Genomic DNA, 16,793 nt, shown 5'->3' with positions numbered 1-16,793 from the left:
TGAAGCTCCTGGAGGGACTTGCATATTTTGTAAAATAGAATGGAGCCTCTTCTTCCTCCAGGTTATTCTGGTAGGAGTCATTGTCCATTGAAGCTTCAGTTTTTATATTCATACAGTCCTGCAGCTCCTGCAGTGCATCCATCCAGACAGGTTCAGGAAACTGCAGGTTTGATTGACCAATGGACTCCAAACAATCCCTGGAATGAAACATAAGGTGGCCTTGTAAGAACATCTGGAATAAATTTCATACCAACATCAGTCTCATAACTTGTACAAAAACAGGAAGTCATTATTTACATTTACAGTTTTTCTCACTTTCTACCACCGCTGAGGTGTTTCTCAAAACAATGAGTGCAAACTGCAAAACACAGTAGATAACTTGCAAAAATGAGTCACTTTCACAAAATGGAAAGTCGTTTGCACAAAAGCAAGTCAGTATCTCAAAGTGGATCATTTGTTTTCAAAAGCAAGTTTTCATGTCAGTGAAAGTGTCAGTGTTGTCAGAATGACAACTTCTGACTCCTGCATCTTTGAACAATTAAGTCAAAAGGTTTGATAAGTCAAAAGCTGTTGTATCTTGTATGGACCAAGACAGGAGTTATGGGTGTTTACGCTGTTTTCTGATTGCTGCAAACATTCTAATATTCCCTCCGTATTGTTCTTTGTACTCAATCAAATGCTTCATGTCCAAAATTATACGCCATTGGACGAAATGAACACAAAACTGCCACTAGGTTGCGCCCACATGACAAAATATTGAAGTTTGCACTGTTTTACAAACTTTAATACTGCGTCACCATGCGACGCGGATGACTAAGTCACTACAGCTCCCTCTTTAAAAAAGAAGTTCAGACACCAATGCAGCTTCAAATGCCCCTACAATTCCAGCAGTAGGCAGGAGCCAGAGGGGTAGGGGAAGAATTCTGACTCGGCCAAAGTCCCACTCCAATCATTTTTAGTTCATTTGGTGTGTGCATACAGCTGCTCGGGACTTTCTATGACACTGTGGTGGCCTCAGTGGTCCTTTATGGGGTTGGGTGCTGGGCGGGGGGCAGTGAGGGCGGAGACTTGAAGAGGCTTAACAAGTTGGTTAGGCTCTGTCCTGGGCTGCACACTGGAGTCCATCGAGGAGGTGGTGGACAGGAGGATGTTGGCTAAGAAAACATCCATCATGGACGTTGAACTACGATGAATATCATTCTGTGTTCTTGTTTGGGGAACTATTTTGTGTTGCGCACAGTTACCTGTCTGTATAAATAAAGGCGGAGCCACCTGCTGTGGGCTCTTCGTGGGTGACAGGGTTAATGGCTGCCGGAAAGTTGAAAGTGCCTCCAGTCTCGTTTGTAACAGTGAAACAGTTAATACTCCAGAGAAATGTCTGAACCTGAGAGCACAGGTGGGAGCTCGCGCGCGACTCGGGAGCAGTCCGCTGCAGGAGATTCAACAATGGATACCCCCGCCCACCCCCTGCACCAAACTGTAGAGGCGCTGACCAGCTCCTTCAGCTCAAGACTGTTAAACCCACAGTGCAGGAGCCACCGCAGGTCATTCCTCCCCACAGCCATCAGACTGTCCAACACCGTATTGCAGTGACACATTATGTGTTTTTCATTCATACATTTATTTATTTATTGTTGCTGTTGTTGTTTTTGTCCTCATAATGGTTGTTTTTGGTGTGTATTTTTATTTATTTATTTGGTTTAATTTACTTTGTCATGCAGGTTACAGATGTTCTTCTGTTCTTTTATAATGTTGCACTGTTAAACTTTAAGTCCACTTTACTTTTGCTTGAATGTTAGAGAACTACGGAGGCCTGTGAGCTTCTTCCTTCAGTTAGCTTTAGCAGCACTATGGAGTAATGCATGCCGAGTGGAACTAACGAAAATGTCCTCTTTAAGTTTCTTGTTGCATGCTGAAGTTTACCAGGAGGCCACTGTGTTAACAGCACAACAGAAAGTGAGTAAAAAGATATTTATTTTGAATTTTTTAATGAAACATCGACAGACTATGCTAGCATTTTGTAACTGTTGAACGTCTTTCAAACGTACGTAATATGCTGTTGAAATATCAACATCTGTGACAAACAGTCTCACAGAGTTTCAAGTTGTGCATTTCTGCACACTGCAGTTTTGTTGTTTGCATTCAACTACCTGATGATCTCATTTCTGGAGATTTAAAGACGTTTTACGTTCTGAAAGTACAACTGGACATTATTTTTATCCGACAGGTTGTTGCGTTTTCTAAGTAGATGACTGTAATGAACACCGATCTTTATTTTGAATTTATTACAATATTTAGCTCTGAGGCGTCCTCTCACGTCATTTTATATCTTTTTTATCGTCTCAGTGGCCGACATGCAGGACGGTGCCCCGTTTAATAAGTATCTATTTTCATAACATTTAATACCAGACCACGCACATTTGCGTCCTTTACATTTACATGAGTGTAAAGGAGGCGCAGGTTGCGGAAGTCACATGACTTGTCAGAGTCATGTGACTAGATAGTGAGTGTTGGTCCAACCAACAAACATTTAGCATGGAGAAATCTGCTATCTGTTGATGGGGCTCCAGCTGTAATCAAACAGCAAAATCAGGGGGAAGCTGCAAATAAATTTGTATTTGTGGGAATTACATCAGTCTTTATTTTGGTTCTGGACACCACTGGAAACACAAATTCATATGATGGTTTCTCTGATCGTAGCAGCATTTCCGCCTTCAGCGATCATGATCCTGAGAAGCTGTGTAAACTCATCAGAAGTTCACAACCACCACAAAGCCGTCTTCTCTGCCGCTAACAGTCTGCTCCTAGCATGTCTGTGTTTCTCAGCAGCCCGACACACAGAGAAAGCAGTGACGTCATCGCCCCGCCTTCCCTCTGGAAATGATTTTTCTAAATGAATATTGAGACAATGTTCGCAGGGTGGATGTGAAAATACTAATGCAATCCCCTCTTTGCATTTTCATTTTAATTATGACACACAATAAGCGGTTTTAAGTATAAAATGAAAAAGCATTTTGAAATATTGCTTTTTCATTTGAATTTTGAGTCATTTGATGCAGCTTCATTTTGAAAATTAAAAAGCATTTCTGTTAATCCATTTTAATTTTCAAATTAGACATTTCTAAATGAATTTTGCTACACATTTAGCAGAGAACTTTTTGAAAATGAAATGTCAAATACCATTTTCTTTATCATTTTAATTAAGTGACAGAAAAAGCTGTGTTGAAGTAGAAAAGGAAGAAGCATTTTGGTGGATTGCTTTTTCATTTTAATTTTGAGTCAAAAAATGCAGCTTCATTTTGAAAATGAAAAAGCATTTCTGGTTCTGAATTTCCTTTTCATTTATGCTACACAATCGCTTCCATACCTGACACCAGAGTTTTATGGATTGCAAAAGCACACACGGGGTGGGGGTTTGGGGGGGGGCAGCATTGTGCAACTTCTTTGCAAACCGTAAAACATTTCAAGTTACTTGTTTTTGTTGGTCAAAAGTAATCCCGGAATTTGAAGGCGTAACATGACTCCTTCATTACCTTTAAGTTTCGTTTTTGTAATACCTGCAAAAACACAACACAACCGCTAAGAATTTCACTTTTAGAGGACGGGTTATAGGGGGATGAAAACAGATTGAAAATGAAAATCAGCTTAGTATAATTTGTTAGCATGAATAAAAAAGCTTGAAACTGCTCAACCTCCATAAAAAAGGTTTTTGGTTGTACTTTATTACTTAATTAAATTAAATAATTGAAAAATTAAATAAAATTCAATAACTGAGATCATTCAGCTTTTGACTAGAAATGCTTACTGCTTACAGTGTTGTAAAGAAAAACAAAACAAAGTACTTTGACATTATACTGCATTTGATTCTGAGATTCAGGTATTTGAAGTTGCCTTTGATTCTTTGACATTCAGCCTAAAGCTTAGTGCAGGGGTGCTCACACTTTTTTGGCGTGTGAGCTACTTTTGAAACGACAATGTCTTGAAGATCTACCTATAAAATATGTATGTATGTTTATTAGTTACATGTTTGTTTGAACATTGTTGTTTATATACTGATGATTAAGAACTACACAGTAAAATTACACAAAGATACTTTTGTATTAACAGATTGGACGTTTTATTACAAAGACAGAAAGCAGCGACTATCATTTGTCATGCTCTGCTGTAAACCGTGCAATAGGGGGAGCATCATGGCATTTCAAAGGCGCTGCTGCTGGCTCTGTACGAAGCCCGTGCCACGTAAAAAACAGCTTCCTTAATGAGCTCGTATTTATCGAGCGAGAACTGCAGAGCTGATAGCAGGAGGAGACACGCGGGGAAACTTCAATAAACACTCCGGTTGTCCGGAATGATCGTCTGCCGGGAAATTGACGTTTCGCGGGGCAGACAGCAACTTTCTGATGAGAGAAAGTTTAAGCTCAGTGTTTTTAAACACGAATGTGCAGTGACATATATATCAGAGGATGTCCGATTGGCCAATCTACATGTCAAGCAAGTCCCCTACTTCTCAGTGAGGATTTTGATTGGCTGGTGGATTTTTAAGAAGTACTTCTTTTTTTCTTAAATCTTTTTCTGGCCTGCCATCTACACTCATGTCCTTGAAGATCGACCGGTCGATCGCGATCGATGTAATAAGCACCCCTGATCTACACGTTTTCGAAAAATATACTTTGTTGAAAAAGGTGAAAAAGATATTAACCGTTAGATATTTTAGTGGCCTGAGCGGACAAGTGAAAAATAAAGTCTTGTGGTCCGTACTGCTCGAGCGAGCTGGACCGGGCCAGCGGACAAATGGCTATGTCGAGCCCTGAACTATAATGATGCAAGTTTTTTGGACTGATGGAAGACGCTGCAGAAAACCTACTCATGCATGCAGGAGAACATGCTAACTCCACACAGAAAAGACCCTTTTGGGATTTGAACCAGAAAGTCATTGTGCAGCTGTGAGAAGTTTATATTGAAAATAAGACTAGGGTTGGGCGATGTCCCCTAAATTGGCCGTTGACGATGTTTGCTGTCAACCATCGGGATGGACGATCATATCGTCGGGGGGGGGCTATTTTTGAATTTTTCGTTCTTATATAATTGCTATTCGTTATTTTAATTTATTACTTTATTTATTTTATTTCCCAACTAATGACTCATCCACGATGATCCAGTATAAACTGAGGGAAGTGACTTTAACAAAAAAAGTAACAAACAAAATTGAAAGAAGTGGTCCGCCCCCGCACTTAACTAGTCAAGTGGACCGGCGGAGCGCGGATTTACAGCTTTGTGTTTGGGGGGAAGGGGGGGGGGGTGCTTTGTTACATGAGCGGTATGTCTGGGAGATTTAGGAATGCGATCCGTCCCGCAGCTCTAGGGGTTGTAACGGTTTCTGTTTCTTTGTGTTTTGTTCCTTGATTTCCTGTTTTATTTTGTAGTATTTCCTGTTTTGCTGTTGTTTCGAGTTTTACCTTTCCCCATCAGTCCTGAGTGTTTCCACCTGTGTCTTGTTCCCTTGTATGTATTTAAGTCTTGTCTTTCCCTTCCTCCTGTGCTGATCCATATTCTGGTCTTCCCCTGTTTCGAGCGTTTCTAGTGTTTCGAGTTTTGGACTTCCTGCTTTGCAGTGGTTTTTGGTTTTTAGTTTGTTTAGTTATTAAAGCTCCTTATCCACCTTGAGCAACTGCCTCCTCCTCTCTGCGCCTGGGTGCTTCCTATTCCCCCCCGTGACATTATGGACCAGCCCAACCTGTACCCAGCAGAGAGGACCTGTTTTTGGTGTACCCCTGAGTGGTCCCGGATCCCCTCCTCCTTTTTCAATGGGAGTCGTCTGGCCGTGAGAGGCGGCCGTCATCGCCACCGTCGCCCTCAACGTGAGTCCTCGCCTGTCTCCGTGGTGGTGCCAGATGTTCTCCGGCATCAGTCCTTCCTGGACCCGCTGGACCAGGACATGTGGCTTTGGGAGGATTTTTGCCAGATGGAGGAGGAGGGGGTCGAAACATATTGGAACATAGACGGCTCTCAGATTTCCGCCGCCGCCTTCGACGGGCGTCGTTTGGCTGTGCGGAGGGGCCGCCGTCGTCGCCACCGCCCCTCTCGACGCCCCGTTTTAGTTCCAGAGGTGGACCTGGAAGCGCCCCAACCCGGTCCTGCGTCCAGGAGGGAGCCGGACCCACCACGACCTGTTCTGGCTCCAAGGAGGTTGCTGGATGCAACTCCTCCCGTTCCTGCCCCGAGGAGGGTCCCGGACGCTCCGCGACCTGTTCCTGCTCCCAGGAGGGTTCTGGAAGCTCCACGACCTGTTCCTGCTCCAAGGAGGGTTCTGGGAGCTCCACGACCTGTTCCTGCTCCAAGGAGGTTGCTGGACGCAACCTCTCCCGTTCCTGCCGCGGACCCTGAACCCGAGCCGCCTGCCGCGGACCCCGAGCCTGAGCCGCCAGCCGCGGATCCTGAACCCGAGCCACCTGCCGCGGACCCCGAGCCGCCTGCCGCGGACCCCGAGCCCCAGCCGTCTGCCGCGGACCCCGAGCCCCAGCCACCTGCCGCGGAACCTGAGCCCGAGCCGCCAGCGTTTTTTTTTTTATTTATTTATTTATTTTTTTTAAACTTGTCCTGTCCAACAGCTAGGCAGGCAGATGAGAGCTGAGGGCCTCTTGTGTTGGACAAATTTTACTTTAACAAGAGGGGTTATTAATCTTCAGACAAACCAAAGGTATGTCTGGATAAACCCCTTTTGTAATTGAGGCCAAACTTTATTAATTTCAACCATGTTTTGAAAATTTTGGGTGTTGGACCGGACGGAAAAGGAAAGAAGGGAAGAAGAGAGAGGGACGTTAGAGAGAGGGGGGGGGGGTGATAGTGAGAGGGGGGGGTTAAGACCATGAAGCAGCATAGAGCAGACAGGTTTACTGGTTGTTTATCATTACGGTAAGGTTCAAATGTAGTACAAAGAGGGCGGGGCCTGTCCACACACACACTGAAATGTTATCAACATACCTGCTAGCTGCAAAAATATCCACATGTCAACATGTACACAAAACAGATAGTGTTCACACACGCATACCTATGCCTTTAAACCAACTAGTAGTGTGAAATCTTTCATTCATTCAATCATGCAAACTATTAGTGCCAAGGTGAGCTAACACCTGTGCTCATGTTTATGTTCTTCTAAAATGGATGGTGGAATGTGAAAAGAAGGAGGAGGAGCGCCCAGCCACCCCCACACCCAGACCCCCGCAGCAGCGGCAGCCGGAATCCCCCCAATGCCACACCGGAACAGGCAGGGAACAACCGCCCCCCCGGGCGACCAAGACCGCCACCCAGGCCAGGGTCAGCAGGACCGCCGCGAGGCCCCCAGAGCCAGAGAGCAGGGAGGCGAGGAGGGAAAAAGAGCGCCGCCCCAGCCCAACCAGGAAAGCAGCCCCTCCGCCGCGCCGGGAGAGCCCAACGCAGTGCCCCACCGGAGAAGGACGCCCACAGCCCCAGACGAGCACCCCATCACCACCCAGGAGTTCCGGGCATCCCCCCGCCCCAACCCCAGGTACGAGCCAGGACCCCCCAAGGGAGACCCGCTCCGCACTCCAGGCAGCCACCCACCCGGCCCACGGTTGGTCCAGGGAGGAGCAAGGCAGGGGCCCGCCGCCCCCGCCCAGGAGGGGGGAACCCCGGGGAAAAAAGGGGGGCCCACAAGGGGTGTTGTAAATATGGCCCGACCAGGCTCGGCCACAGTTGGAAGTTTGGCGGGGCCCAGCGCTCAGGGGCAAGGACCAGGACCCACCCCCCAGGGACACGAACACCCCCGGCTCAGGTGTAATGTGAACCCCCCCACCGCGCGGAGAGAGCACCGCTGGGCCCAGGAAGCCAGCACCCAGGGCACCCTTGGCGCCGTTGCCAAGGGGCCCGCACCCCCCACCAGGGAAGGGGTAGGAGACAGATGGACCCAGGTCCCACCTTCCTTGCAAAATGTGTGTGCGTGTATGTGTGTTTGGGAGGGTGTGTGCGTGCATGTGTGTGTGTTTATGTTGGAATGCATATATTGAAGGGGGAGGGGTGTGTGTACTAAGGGGGGGGGGGCCTACTCGCAGTTAAAATTGGCGAGTAGGGCACTAAGGGGACATCTCCTGATTACTCACAGTGATGTCCCCTCACCCTCCCCACCAAGGGGCCCTAAATGTCTAAGGTGCGGTTAAAATTGGCGGGTAGGGTGCTAAGAGGACATCTGCTGCTTGATGGCAGTGATGTCCAAGCAGCCCCCCTACCAAGGACCCTACATGTCTAAGGTGCAAATAAAACCGAAAGAGGGGGGGCCCACTCCATATGGCAACAATAGGAGGGGGGGCCACTGCCGAGTAGCCCCCCCCCAGGCGCATCGCAGGCTAGACCCCCCACCCCCTCACCCTAATATGAGGTTATATGAGGAAGGGGGTAAGTTGGGGACAGCTGGTAGACTGTCCCCCGGTGGTCAAACAGCTGTCCCCCAGCCCCCCCCCCCAGCAAAGGGGCCAGGCCCACCCAGCCCAGGCCCCCCCCCCCCCCCCCCCGGAGGCGCCGACACCCCAGGCCCGGCACCACCCACCCCACACAGAGAGAAAGGAACCAGAAAGCGCCGCCCCCCCCCGGAGCAAGCCCAGGCCCCCACCCCCAAACGCCGGCCCTAGAAGAGCTCTGGTCAGGCCTTGACGGGACCGAGGCAGCCAACCGGCCGGGGCAACCACCGATTGCCTCAGCGGAGACCCCGACCCGTCAGCCCCCCCGCCCCGTACCAATAGTGGGCCCCCCTCCCCCCCAGAACGCCCCCCCACAGCACAGGGCAGACAAGTCCCCCACCCCACCCCACCCCAGACCCCGCAGCCGAAGCAGGTGACACCCAGAGCGACCGGGGGCCCCGAGAGGGTTGTCCCGTCCCGTCCCAGCCCCAGGTGCAGATGGGCAGCCCATCCAGCGCCGCTGGGCCCCCCCCCCCCCCCCCGAGCAGGGCCCTCAGCACCCCCCCCCAGCACAGGCAAAGGGACAACCCCCCCCAAGCCAAGCTAGACCGCCACCCCACCCCCCCACCACGCACCCCCACACCCAAGCCCAGAGGACCACGCAGCGCCCCAGCCCGCCCCACCCCGCCAGCTGTTTGCCGGTTAGACTGTCGATGCCGGACGGCGCTGCCTCCCGGCCGCCCTCCGGATCCACCTCACCGGACAGAGCGGCCTCCCGGTCATCGTCCGGAGCCGTCTCACCGGACTGCTGTTGGCCCCTGGATTGGCCTTTCGGGCCCCTCCTCCTGGACTCTTGGAGGAACCTCGGTGCGGTTCCTTAGGGGGGGGTTATAACGGTTTCTGTTTCTTTGTGTTTTGTTCCTTGATTTCCTGTTTTATTTTGTAGTATTTCCTGTTTTGCTGTTGTTTCGAGTTTTACCCTTCCCCATCAGTCCTGAGTGTTTCCACCTGTGTCTTGTTCCCTTGTATGTATTTAAGTCTTGTCTTTCCCTTCCTCCTGTGCTGGTCCATATTCTGGTCTTCCCCTGTTTCGAGCGTTTCTAGTGTTTCGAGTTTTGGACTTCCTGCTTTGCAGTGGTTTTTAGTTTGTTTAGTTATTAAAGCTCCTTATCCACCTTGAGCAACTGCCTCCTCCTCTCTGCGCCTGGGTGCTTCCTATTCCCCCCCCTGACAGGGGTACGAGCTACCGAACTCAGAACCGGGTCTAAAGTGTGTGTCTGAGCACACTTCGGATTGTCAGCACACACACAGCGGCGGTGTGAGGCAGAAATGTCGCTCAGTCCTTAGAAACCGTTCAAAAAATCACGTGGATTTGTGTTTCCAGTCGTGTCCCGACTAAATAAAGGCTGATGTTATTCCCACATGTTTACTGCAGCCAGGATGCAGATTGCAGCGCCACCCAAAGCTAATGTTGTTAGCCCGTGTTAGCATACTGCTAATGCTGGCTTCTTTCCGGCTCCGTTCAGAAAAAGCACTGACCACACGGATTAAAATTAAAATGATGAGCGAACAGGTGTTTCATAATAACCGTAACATTATTAAAAGCACGTTTAGAAGATCGTCTCGTATATTACCGAGCTGACATGTCAATGTAAATAGCCGCTCGGCACTGTTTAACATTGTTCTGTATTGAATTGTTGCATTCAATAAAGTTTGGGGGGAAAAAATAGCCGCTCGGCGGAAGTTATATCCTCTTCCGGTTTGTCAAACCCTACTGCGCGTGTGCGAATGATTTATTCCGACCGAAAGTGTGACCCATGTGAACGTTTGTTATATTCTGAAAACGTTTTTCTGGGCCCATGTACACGGTTATATTCTAATCCGAGCATTGATCCCATCAAGATATTTTGCACATGTAACCGCGGCTTATGGTGTCGACTCGCAACGTGGCGGGGGCGTGGCATCACGATGGTGTCTCTCCATCGGGATGTCAGTCACCAATCACGATGGACGATGGTATCGTCCATCGGCACAACCCTAAATAAGACCATTCTAAGTTAAAAGCAATTATTAGAAACTATATTAATTTGCGTTTATTGTTTCAATCATGGTCAATTGGGACATACTTCCTTCAACACAGGAACAGCACATATATGAAGAAACAAAAATAAGTCACAATCTGTGAGTATACATCCTTGTAATTTACTTTTCACAATACAGGTTTTTTTTCTGAAATGTTTTTGAATGAATTTATTGCAACCATAACACCTTTTGGAGTTGCCAACATTATTTACAAGAGCAGAACGAACACATGTAATGCAAGTGACTGAATATTTCAAAAGGAAACAAATAAATCATATACTGAAAATTTTGTTGATTTAATACTTTTGATCTTAGGTTACTATCATTTGATGCATCTGTTATGGAAATACTCAAAATTAAAAGTAAGTAACAAAGTAATGAGAAAAAATGTGTTTAATTTTACATATTTCTTTACATTTCACAGAAGAAATAAGAGGCAGGGATAGGCTCCAGCAGCCCCATGACCCCAAAAGGGACAAAATGGGTTCAGAAGATGAATAAAAAATAAGAAATAAATTCAAATTAAAAGGAAAAGGTATATCAGTTATCTGCAGGTATTCTCAGACATGTACTATCGCACATATAAATAAGAAAAAAACAACAACATAAATAAAAAATCGAGATCACTTCATAGCAGCGATAGCACCAAACAAAAAAGTTAGAACAGAAGAAAATAGAACACAATGAATTAAAACTTGATTGATTCCATAACAGTTAAATTACTTTGTTACCATAGCTCCAATAAAAATGACAGATAAATAAAAAACCAAATAAATGTTCTTAAAAATAATAACAAGAACAAGTGTCCAGTGAGGCAATGTAGAGTGTAGCATCTGATGGGAAGAAATCTCAGCAAAAGATAGATAGATAGATAGATAGATAGATAGATAGATAGATAGATAGATAGATAGATAGATAGATAGATAGATAGATAGATAGATAGATAGATAGATAGATAGATAGATAGATGATAGATAAATGACTTTATTAATCCCACAATGGGGAAATTTCATTTCTGTGGCAGCAACACGACATTCAGAAATAATCTATATAATATAACATCAATAAAGGACATCACAAATGACATTTATATTAAATAATTTAAAATATTACTAAAATTATTATGAAAAATTATTATCAAAAATGAGATTCTTATTAAATAAAGAAATAAATATTAAATAAATAAATACAGCTGCAAAAGTGTAAAAAACATGCGGTCTGCAAAACATGTAAACTGTAAAAAAAAAAAAAAAAAAAAAAAAAAAAAAAAATTAAAAATTGAAAAACAACAACTACAACAAAAGTAAAATCAATCAATGACTAAACAGAAAAACACCCCTGGGACCGTGGAGTGTCACTTTGACACGGTGTTGTACAGTCTGATGGCTGTGGGGAGGAATGACCTGCGGTAGCGCTCCTTCTTACACTGAGGGTGCAACAGTCTTGTGCTGAAGGAGCTGGTCAGCGCCTCTACAGTTTGGTGCAGGGGGTGGGAGGGGTTATCCATGATGGATGTCAGCTTAGCTAACATCCTCCTGTCCGCCACCTCCTCGATGGACTCAAGTGTGCAGCCCAGGACAGAGCCGGCCTTCCTAACCAGTTTGTTAAGCCTCTTTAAGTCTCTGCCTGCACTGCCCCCCGCCCAGCACACAACTCCATAAAGGACCACTGAGGCCACCACAGTGTCGTAAAAGGTCCTCAGCAGCTGTCTGCACACGCCAAAGGACCTCAGTCTCCTCAGCAGGTGAAGGCGACTCTGGCCCCTCCTGTACAGAGCATCCGTGTTGTTGGACCAGTCCAGTCTGTTGTTCAGGTGAACACCCAGATATTTAAATGTGTCCACGACCACAATGTCTGAACCCTGGATGTTCACTGGTGACTGTGATGGTGAGGACCTCTTGAAGTCCAGGATCAGCTCCTTTGTCTTGCTGGTGTTAAGCAGCAGGTGGTTAACTTCACACCAGCTAACAAAGTCAGTGATGACCCCCCTGTACTCCTGCTTATCCCCCCCTGATACACAGCCCACAATGGCACTGTCGTCTGCGAACTTCTGCAGATGACAGTGGTGGGAGTCGTAGGTGAAGTCTGATGTGTACAGGGTAAACAGGAATGGGGAGAGCTCAGTCCCTTGAGGTGCCCCCGTGCTGCAGACCACCACATCAGACACACAGTCATGCAGCCTCGCAAACTGTGGTCTGTCTGTGAGGTAGTTGATGGTCCAAGCAACCAGATGTTGGTCCACACCTGCAACCTCCATCTTCCTCCTCAGCAGTGATGGCTGAATTGTGTTGAAAGCACTGGAGAAATCAAAAAACATGACTCTCACAGTGCTCCCAGGGGCCTCCAGGTGAGACAGGGCCCGATGCTGCAGGTAGATGATGGCGTCATCCACCCCGATGCCTCGTCGATATGCAAACAGCAGCGGGTCCAGTGCTGAGCTCACCTGAGTGCGGAGATGGCTGAGGATGATCCTCTCCATAGCCTTCATCAGGACAAAAGGACTTCCTTTCTGCAATGATGTGTTGCAGACTCCAAAGCGATGATATATATCACTGTCAATCCGCACAAAAGAAAAATACATTAGTTTAAAAAAATAAATGAGTTTTATTTGATGTCACAGGGAACATATAAGAAAAAAACAAGTCCAGTAGTATTTTCGAAAGCATAAATAAAAAAGTGAAAAATGGAACTTATTTCCTTTTTGCTGTGTGCAAACATTTGACATAAATGGACTTGCTGGCCATTTATATGCTCACTAACTGGACAAATGTGGTTAATCAGGTGAATCCGAACCGACTATGAAAACGCAGCTGAGAGAAAATAGTAGACTACAAAAGAGTTAATAATCTGATTCTGCAGAACTAAATAATGACGTAACGTTCAAGCTTCCCGGTGTTTCAAAAATCCCCGCCCCAAAAAATAAAATAAAAAATCCCGCCCTGTTAAAAAAAAAAAAACTTTACCCTGTAAAGTTGGTAGCGGTGCCGATAGCTTAATGTGGGTGCTAATGTGCTTTGAAAATAGTAAACACATTGCTGCGGTTCTCTGTTCCACGAAGAAGAAACAGCAGTGTCCGTGGATACGCAACGCTACTCTGATGGAGTCACATGACTTCCACCACCTGAACTTTATTTAAACACGCGCAGATACAGAATAACAAAAAGTACAATATCGTAATGTTATGAAAAGGTATGATTGATGGGGGACCGTCGTTTGCAGAGTGTTTGTTTGACAGTGAGATCATAAAAAGAGAGAACGTGTCGCGTGAAGAGAAGAATGAAAACTGAATGTTGAAGTTATTGTGTTGGAGTGTAAACTAAAGATCGGTGCGTATGCATAGTAAAACACGACAATCTGTTAGACATATGTAGAGAGTATTTTCTGAAGGCTATAAAAAAACGAAATTATAAGTTAGTTTTTGATTTAAACGACAATGGGAGAGCTAAAAATGTCACAAAGCCTTTTTTGCACCAGCTATGCAAAGCCCTGCATGGCTGATGCAAAATCCTGGAATAGCCTGCTGCCCGTTCATTTACAAGATCCAGTTTAACCCTTGTGCTATCCTAGATGACCCCACTCTTGCATTGACGTGTTCTCCCATTACAAAGGTGGATAAAGGTGGAAAGATTTCATGTAATCCTTGGACACCAGTGAGGTTCAAAAATCATTAAAGACTCTTACAGACGTCAATTTTGTTGGTTTCACTCCTGCAGCTCCTTGGACTCTGCAGTGCTGAAGGCTGCGGCTCACATGCGCCTGTAGCGCATGATTCTGAGATTAAAGTCAGAATTCTGATATTAAATTCAGAATTCTCTATGACCTTTTTTTATTCTTTCTCCATGGCCCTAATCCTCTTCCATACCGATCAGATAGATTCTTTTCAAGTAAGAAAATCCAGTGCGTATAGTGATAATTGATTCTCTTCAGACTTTCTATATACATTTTCTTTAATATTTGGACATTTGAACATTGTTTGAGCTCATTACTTAACCCGTTCTAAAGATTAGCTCCACACACCGACACACAGTAGCCTTTCTTTGTTGTTCTTATCAATTTGATCTTGAAGTTCCTACATTCCCTCAGTTTGTAATCTCGTTCATTTTCTAAGAACTGTTTTTGGGTATTGCATTGAATTGGTACACTGGCTCTGCATAGAATTGTGCGCTGTAAAAATCCACAACGTCATACAGTTTTAAAAGTATGGACTGATAAAATAAATTGTTTGTATGATCAAGATAGCCAGCTTTATGTACTATTCTGATGGTTAACTTTTGAAGTAGAAAAAGAGGATGTAGTGAATGTGACTATAAATATACTGTATGTCTATCGGATACATAATACATTTCTATAGCTCTAAACATTTTAATAGCCATGCTTTAGATATTTAATATAGGGCACAGACACATCTATTCTGCATTTTGGGACCAGTTCCTGACCCATTTTATGCTAAAGGAAACTTCAAATCCTTCAGCAATTTTGCTCTTAAGAAAATCACTAGCACTTTCAAATACTTTTAGTTTTGATATCAGAGCTTCAGGATATTGCACAAAAGGTTCTGCTTTTCACGCAAACCCTTCAGGAAGTTAATGGGTTAAGCAAGGCAATCAAACCCTACTATCACATTACAAACACCTTCAAGAATTTGAACCCATGCAAACTGCTTCAGCAGGCTAACAGTTTCTTATTAAGAATTCAAACCATCCTTAACAAGCACACTGCAACAATTAAAAGAAGTTAGAAACGAAATAAATAATCTGAGTACACAAGAGATAAAGAAAAAATTAATGTATCTGAAACAGAAATACTATGAAGGTGGATCCAAATCAATGAAAATTTTAGCATGGAAACTTAAAAAGAAAATCGCTGACAGCACTGTAAGCAAAATCAAACATCCAGAAACCGGAAACATCATGACCAAATTAAGTGAAATGCATTTTATAAAAACTTATACTCCAAAGTAACTGGTTGGACGGAGGACGAGATTGATCATTTTCTTAACTCCATAAACCTACCAACTCTGAACGAAGAGCAAAATAAGAAAATGACAGCAGAGGTCACAGAAATGGAACTTAGGAAAGCCATAAGTCGTCTAAAAACCAATAAATCACCGGGCTCTGATGGCTTTACCGCAGAGTGGTACAAGGAATTTAAGGACGAGTTGATCCCTATAATGCTTCAGACATTCAACTGGGTGTTAAAGAAATCCCAAATACCACCAAGTTGGAACGATGCCATTATTTCTGCCATTCCCAAAGAAGGTAAAGATAAATTTGAGTGTGGCTCATATAGACCAATCTCCGTCCTTAATATAGACTACAGACTGTTTAGCTCAATTATGGCCAGGCGAATGGAGGAATTCTTACCCAATCTGATAAGTAACGACCAGACTGGATTTATAAGAAACCGGCAGACACAAGATAATATACGCAGAACCCTGCATATAATAGAGCAGATACAAATATCTAAAAATGAAGCTATGCTCATGAGTATAGATGCGGAAAAAGCATTTGATTCAGTAAATTGGGACTTTCTGTATAGAGTATTGACTAAATTTGGGTTTCATAACATAATTATTGAAACAGTGAAGGCTCTGTATGCCAATTCCACGGCAAGAGTTAAAGTTAATGGTTACCTCTCAAACAGCTTTACTATCCAGAGAGGAAACAAACAAGGTTGCGCCTGGTCTCCACTTCTATTTGCCTTATACTTAGAGCCACTGGCACAATCAATTAGACAAAACAAGAACATTAAAGGAATAAACATCCAAGGAAAGGAACACAAACTCCCGTGTTACGCAGATGATATATTAATATATTTAGAACAACCTACAAAATCCTTACCTGAACTGATGAATCTGTGCAAACATTTTGGAAACTTATCTGGGTATAAAATTAATATGGACAAAACTCAAATACTTGCTTACAACTACAGCCCTCCAGCCGTTTTGGCGGCGCAATACCCAATGAGATGGCAGACAAAATCAATAAAATATTTAGGTGTAAACATACCTAAAAACCTGAATAAATTATATGAGGAAAATTACATCCCACTACATAAGAAGATAGTGGAGGATGTAAAACGTTGGGATTCCTTTTCTTTCTTTATATTCAAGAATTGAATCCATCAAAATGAATATTTTACCGAGATTGCTCTATCTTTTCCAGACACTACCTATAAATATCCCTCAAAACCAATTTCATGAATGGGATAAAATCATATCACGTTTCATATGGGGAGGTAAAAGACCCAGAGTTCGCCTTAAAACGCTACAATTGCATAAAAATGACGGAGGGTGGGGCC

The sequence above is a fragment of the Oryzias latipes genome, chromosome 6 (assembly GCF_053564925.1).
Source record: "Oryzias latipes strain Hd-rR chromosome 6, Olatipes_Hd-rR_3.1".
NCBI lineage: Eukaryota > Metazoa > Chordata > Actinopteri > Beloniformes > Adrianichthyidae > Oryzias > Oryzias latipes.
Note: the sequence above shows the minus strand (reverse complement) of the source record.